This window comes from Corvus kubaryi, unplaced genomic scaffold (assembly GCF_017639235.1).
Source record: "Corvus kubaryi isolate FWS band 111438036 unplaced genomic scaffold, C.kubaryi_AGA036_p1.0 71, whole genome shotgun sequence".
Taxonomy (NCBI): domain Eukaryota; kingdom Metazoa; phylum Chordata; class Aves; order Passeriformes; family Corvidae; genus Corvus; species Corvus kubaryi.
In genome coordinates this window covers 15,908,395-15,916,086 of record NW_024582059.1, presented here as the reverse complement: position 1 = coordinate 15,916,086, position 7,692 = coordinate 15,908,395, and positions in this window count along the sequence as shown.

Sequence of the window (7,692 nt, the reverse complement as noted above, 5' to 3'; positions counted from 1 at the left end):
CCTTCCCATTTCTTTAAATAGAGGATCTAGAAAGAAATACTTGTAGAAATGAATTTTAAAGTAATTGTGCTGGCAATGTAACTAAGAGTAAAAGGAACCCTGACACAAAGGGCCTTTGTGCACGCAACTCTCGCTCTGGAATTAGGACTTAAACATGCACGTGGTCTCACTGTGGATTCTAGAAATTATTTGCAAGTCTTCAGGTTCTGTATTCACACAAAAGCCTGCTCTGTCCCTTCAGAAAATGTCACATATAATGTGAAATATAACAAAATGACATTGCAAGATTATTTCTGAAGGAAGATGACACAATACCAAGTCAGGGGTCACAGCACTTGCACACATATCCTGGTACTTTTCCCATTTTGGTGAATATGTCAGAGGATGGTGCTACGTTTTTCCTCAGGCTCTGCTCTGTGGTGGTTCTTCCTCCAATTCCTCTCTGGGACAGGTTCCTCAATGCAGTAAACTTACCTGGCTTTCTTGATTCCTGTTTACCCCTACAATTCCCTTCATCAGACAACCCTTGTTACTGTACATACAAGAAATCTACTGGAAAAAAGATTTAGACTTCATCCAATAAAGGGGTTTCCCTTTCTTTTTTTTTTTTGCCCCTCTCAGAATCAAGGGCAAACATTGCTTTTCCCTCCCCTTGTCCCCTGTGTTCTCAGGCAACATCTTTGATTAAAGGGGAAATATTTTACTGAAGCAATTGCAAGTACAGGCACATTTGTCCTGGTTTGTTTTTGTGCAGGCTGACAAGAGCGAAGGCAGCCTGTGGGCTCCCTGGCAGGGAGGACTATCCCAGGGAAGTGATGAGTGATGTGCTGAGCGACTCTGTGGGCTGCTGCTCAGGCCTCCTCGCAGTAGTGCAGGTGGTTATGAATCACTTGGCGAGAGTTGAGAGGAGATCAACATTTGGAAGGAGGTAAAGAATTACAGTTGTGAGTCAACGTTTCAAGCGCAGAACATGCCTGGTCTGCCTTGCTCAGATGTTTTGCTTGTTTATTCTTCCCATTTTGATACGGTAGTCTTCACAACAGCAATGCAGATTAAGGGAATTAAGCACAAACAAAGTCTAGAAAACTACGTGGGGTATGATTAAACCAATTCTTGTTAAACAAGTTCTGTGAAGGCAATGTTCTCCTAAAATCCAGGGCTGGTTCTCATGGCTGGCTCTGCTGGCATGAAACCCAGCATCCAGGCTGGGCTTTAACATGAGACCCTCCACTGTGGCAGAAATACAGGCTACAGTCTGCCTCTGCTTTGCCTTGGTATTTGAGTTGTGGAAAATTTCATCCACAGCCCCATCTTATCTCCATTATTTCCATTAAAACATCAGCATGTGAGAACAGAATGTGTTACTTCAAAACAAAGTGGATTTTAGGCGAGAAGAGTATTTTTCTGTGTAGTAGACATGGAAAATCCCATGGCAAACAAACTACAATTCTTGCTAATTGTAACCAGGCTCCTGGGTTTTCAGACCCACTCCAGAAAAGACAAGTTTAACAGCAATGCCAATATCAACTGCTGAAGAGGTGAGAGCTTTGAAATTTCAATACTTTCATGGAATGAAAATGCATTTTTGCAAGATGTTTCGGTTTACTTTTCTGGTGACCAATAAGTGAGCTAATATGCTTCAAATCAGCATATTCATACTATTCCATATCTCTCTAAGACACAAGAATTAGAAGTTATAAAGAATGGAGGGTAGGGGGAAAGCAAATTTAATGGTATCAGATAACTTGAGGAAATGAAGCTTTAGAAAACTCACCAAGCTTGGGCATAGTGAAAATAGAGTTGTTAACTCTGTGCAGCTTGTGTTGTGGCCTAACTTCTGTTACGTTGGTTGAAAATATGTGTACTGATAAAACAACCTACACCCTCCCCATCTCCAGGTTTATCCTGATCCTGTGCAGCATGGCTTGTGCTACATGCCCCAGCCTAATACTTATCATTTTCAAGTGATAAATCAGCAACCATTTCCCTCAGTTTATCCAGCAATCGTTTGCTAGTCATGCAAGCATGATAAAACAGTTAAATGACGGTGAATTTTAAACATAAAGAGAGAACATTCTCTCTTGTTTCAGCAACCAGCTGTCTGGACAGTTCTCCATCAGAGCAGTGTGAAACAATTGGCTAAACTAGCTGCTTTCTGCCTCCTGTAACTCCAAAAGGTCACCAAAGAATAATAATTAAGAGAAAACAGTCAGTACCCTTTTTTTTTTTTTTTTTTCATTTTAGTACTTGTTGCTGTGCAAATAAATCAGCCCTTACCCTGTGGTTTGTAGCAATTCCCTGCATAAAGCAGAAAGACATCAGGTTTCATTTTAGCTCTATATTTATTCAGCTTGAACTTGAACTAGAATGATATTAAAAACAGATTACAAACCATTTAAGAGCTCTTAATGGTTGCCAAAACTAGCCTGTGGTTTTAAATGAGATGCAAGGCAAAGTAAATGAAAAGTAGTATTTAAGTCACTGTAGAGAAGTCATGGTTCCTAAAACGTGCACAACATATTTGGCATTTCAAAAAGCACTCAGCGGAAGAGCTCCATACACAGAGAGTACTCTTGTGCAAATGGATGGAAGGGAAGGATTTAGAACCTGAAGTCAATTGTCTGAAATTCAAGAGTCTGGCAATACATTTTAAACCTGTTCACAGCACTCCTGCTGAAATCGCTGGGACATCTGCAGAATTTGACACATCTGTTGAATTAATTGCAGAACCAGATACCAAAGCTCTTGACCACTCTGAATTTTCAAAAAAACTGCTTCAAATTCAATTCACACTGTAAACCTGTAGGTTAGAGGATTCAGTCCAGCAGATCACCGAAACTCTGCCTTGGCTTCAAGTTTGAGATGAAGTGCATACTTCAGTGATTTGACAGGGGGATTCAAGCAACAGCCTTCAGTGTTTGGGTGCAGTAGTGTGGCACTGCAGGGGTTGTTTGTGGACATTAAGAGACATAAAAGCACTCAGGGCACTTGAATAGTAGGCATACAGTAGTTCCTGTAGCAGATCTGTTGTAATGAGACTTTGATTACAGCTGTTTACAGCTGACTCTGTTTACAGCTTTGTCAGAATTTAAGCAATTGGAGCTCAAAGTGTTGGTGGCAGGTGCCTGCTTCAGGCTAGAACAAAATTCAGAAAACATTATTTATGCTCTTCTGAAAAGGTGGTGGACAAAAACCTACTGTTATTGCTCATATTCCTGTGTTGACTGTAGCTTTCTTATTTCTTCCTGTTACCTACTGGAGGAAAACCTTCTGTGCAAAGCCTTGGAGAGGGTCTTGAAAATTGAAAGGATATGCTCCCTCTAATTTGCCTTGAATGTTTTGCCTTTAATGCAAGAACTGCCCAAATTCAGACAAACTCTGTGCCTGCCCTGTGAGCACATGTGAGAATTTGTCAGCATCATTGTCACAGATCTTCTCACAATTTTCAAAATCTGTCCCAAGCCTTAGGGGCTGAGTTGGACTTCCACTTCAGTGATCCCCTTCAGAACAGTGGGCACCAGAGCTGAGAAGATGGAGAGACTGTGTTATGTTCTCTGTGCCCTCCATGTTAGCAACAAGACAGTGTGAAAAGGAGGGGGAAAGTTGATCCTGACTCAGTATGGCTTAATCCCAGTTTTTATTGCTAAAAGGTGCTGCTTTTTCATTGCAATCACTTGTATTACCAATGGCCTCTATTTAATTGTCCCAAAGGAATAAACTGTCTAGGGTGAAATAAGTAAGTCTCCCTTTTATTTATATAAGACTTCCCCGAAGTATTTTAATTAATAAGTCTTTGCAAATTTGAAAAATATGCCACCTTGTCTTACAGACGAAGAAATGGAGACATTTTCAAAGGCAGATGATGCAGCACGTGAACACCTAACACTGAGAACAGAATCCTGATGCCCAAGTCCTCTGTGTCTTGGGAGGTCAGAACCTCATGGACTGGGAATCATGCCTAAAAGCAGATTATCTAGAAGAAATAACATACTTTGCACATTCACTGTCTTTAATTATGGGTAAAATCACTCATTTAGGACCTTGTCTCTTTTTATACACACAGAGTACAAATACAGGAGAAACAGGAGTACCAGTAAATATAATCTGTTTTCTTTCCTGATGGAGAAGTGCAAATTTCCATATGTGTCAATGCCATCTGCCCGAAGCTTTAAAAGACCTAAACCCCTCCTCTAGTAGCATTATCCCAAAGCGGGATGTTGGGATTTTTACTTCTGTTTGAATATTGATTTACGATGGCTGTTGCTGGAGGCTTCTCCCTCACTTCCTCAAGAAGAGGAAACATTTACAGTTTCTCCTGCCTCCCCATCCTCTCCTCTTTCCGTCTGACATCCTGTCACATGCTGACAGCAATCACACTGTGAATGGCAAGTCATTTGCTTATTGACAGCCTCCCATTTACTGTGACACCTGCCAGCAGTCTCTGACCCTTGAATAAACATTAAGACATTAACAATCTGACACAGGTTCAAGGGTGTGAATAATAATGTCCTGCAGGCTCACTACACTCACACAGGCAGCCAAAAGAAAAACCCCTTTGCACTAAACTTTGCCATCCTGGGGACTGGGAAAGGCTTGCTGGAGGAGTGCAGCAGATTACCTGCATGGATGAGCAGCCACACTTTGCTATTCCAGGCCTGATCTCTGGCCGGTGAAGCTTCGAACATCTTTCCCTCACTGCAGTATTGGGGTCTGGGCTATAAGAAACAGACTCACTGGTTTAGGAAAATAACAGGAAAGAGCAAAGAGGAAAAAAAGGATGTCTGCAGAAAAAACCTCTCAAAACAAAACCCATCCCCCATCCCTCAAAATCCAAACCCCAAATTAAAACAAATAAACCGCCTTCTCCCATAGCCAAAACCAATCCTTTCTGTGAATTTTGGAATGTTCATAAACCCTCCCTGAACTGCTCTGGAACTGTAGGGTTCTGAACTGCCTTTGGCATGCAGAGTCTGGTGCTGCAAGTGTCATGAGGACGAAATAGTGTCCATTTCAATGGATTATCAAACGGATCCCACTATGTTTGCTTTAAGTTTTTGCTAGCACTGGGTTTATTTCTCTTGTGTGGCTGCCTGGCATGTAGCCAGTCTGGGACTCTGCTATTATGGATGATCTATTAGTTTGAAAGACATTCTCTTCTGTCACTTCCAGCCATCCCAGCCATGTCACAGTAAGTCATGGAGGAAATGAATCCTTTCAACTTGCAACAGCCACGTCTCTTAGGAACTGTAATTGCAAATTTCAAAGCCCTGGTTAGAGTAAGAAGCTTCTGTACCAAATGACTTGCAGGAAACCTGGTCTGCCTCCCAGATGTTTAATAAACTTAGCAGTGCCCTCTCAAAATCTTTGGCTACAGTTCAATCATCTCTACCCACAACCAGTGCACAAAGGATTAAAGACTTCGTAAACCACAGTTTTGTTTTGAAGTATGGATAAAGTATGCTCACACATTTCCCTGGGCATGCTATTTGGTGAAGGAAGCTGGGATGTTTTTCACCCTTATGTGCTGCAAAATAGGTTCTTACACTTCGACAAAAAAGATGTTGAAGAAAAACAAAGAAAATTAAGACTTTATTACATTTAAGGTGTTAGTTCAGTTGCTGGTCAGTGCAGAAAAAGGAAGATATGTTCCTAATGAAAGCAATTTGACAGTCTAAGTGAAAGGAATTTGGTGGGTAACCTCTGTCAAGTTCAGGGAATGAATCCATATTTTCCAAACTCTCATCACAGCATCCAGCAGCTGTGTGGGGAATGGCTTTTGTATTCCCCAAGTATTTGTAAGATGTTGAAAATCCCTCCCAAATCAGACCATAAGTTTGAAATCACCCCAAAACCCTCATGTTCGTGAGCTAACAATCATGAACGTATTTCAGGCTGAAATTTTTATTTATATAGTTTTTAAATGTGTAAATTTCAAATTTGAAATTTAGTGTTATCTATGATCTTACTTAAACATGTGAAAAAAAAAGGTTGGCTTGGAAAAAAATCCCCACTTTTTAATATTCAGAAATAACTAACTAGAAGAAGCTCAAATCTTTTTCAATTCTCTCCCCAGAAGAAGGTTATCAGCTTGTTTTTGCAAGAACTACCTTTTTTTTTTCTTTTTTTAAATAACAGTGTTCAGTTTTGTGAGTTTGTCTGGTCAAGAGGGGAAAAATCTGTCAGTGGAAAATTTCCTACTCTTTCCACTTAATTGAAAGGTTGCCTGCTGTGTCCCCAGCTGTCCCTTCCAGCTTGCAGTGAAGAGGGGGATTACAAAGCTCTGAAGAATAAAACCTTCCTGGAGCCACCCCCCTGCCCCCAACAGAGCAGCTACTACCCCCAAAGCAAGAAAAATGGCTGGCACTCAGCCTTCCAGCCCCTTTTTTTAGCATTGTGTCTGTCTCCCAGAAAGCTGGGAACTGCAGTTCCTGAGCTCATAGACTGCAAGGGTCACTGTCCAGCAGGCAGGACATCCAAGGCAGAAAACAAAAGCTAAGCAAAACTGAACCTTCTGCAGCTACAGGAAGAAACACTGGCTGTGGATCTGTCTGGGCAAGCATCTCGTCCCGCACAAATCTGCTCAGACTTTCCTTTGCTAAAAAAACCCCAGCAGTGGTGGGGGAGAAGTCAGAAACTGTTATTAGTGATGCTTTTTCGGCTGTTATTCTCAGTGACTGCAAAGACTTGCATTGAGTCAATACTTCTGATGGGCAGCAAAAGTGTGGAAGGAAACAACACAGGCTGAGCAGCTTCACTGACACCCTTTGACTCTTCAGTGTTTCATTCTATTAAGCAAGCAACAGTCATTTGAAAGCTGTTCACGTGTTATTTCATGTAACAGAAATGGCTCCAAAACAGCCATTCTTGAAACAGAATAAATAGTGACTGCTTCAGCTCTTGTCTCAATATGGTTTAGAATGCTTTTACACCCATGATAGGCTGCAGCTCTCTGCTGTCAGTTCACTAGTTTTCCCTGTTTGCTTTCCCCCCCTCTTCTGGCATAATAGAAAGGAAGGGCACTGTGCCAGAAACCAAGATTCAGATTCTGCAAGCTGTTCTGCACACACTCAACTTTAATAAGAGCTGACCTGAGAGAGAGTCTCACTAAACATTTACACAGTACTTCAAATGGAGACCATCAATACAGGTATGTAGGAACACAGGCTGAAAGGAAGGACATTTACACTAAAGACTGCCATTTCTTCCTCAGATTTACAGTAGTGTTTAAATATTATTGCTTTGTTGTCATCTCTACTTAGCAGAGCTGTGCTACTTTATCAGAGCAGAACCTCAGCCAAGTAAGATGTGTCTCATCACCTCTGACTTCAGTGTTGGGATGAACATCACTGCACAAAAGGCAAATTCATCAGAAGACTAATTTTAAAACAAGAGAGGCTCTGAATCTAATTATGTTGTTTTTTTAAATCAATTCCTACCTCTTTCTTGTACAATACAATACAATACAATAACACAGCCACAGTGTCAGAATTTAGAAACACAACCATAGTTAAATGCATAAAACATTTATGAAAGCATATGAAAACAAGCCTCCAGAAATCAGTGCCACATTTTCCAGTTTACTGGGGTTCTGGGATAACATTGTACTCACCTTTAATAATGCAACAAAAGCTAGAATTGTCCTTCCATATTTCAGCAATTCAGTTCAATTTCCCAGCCCCAAGGATTTTATCA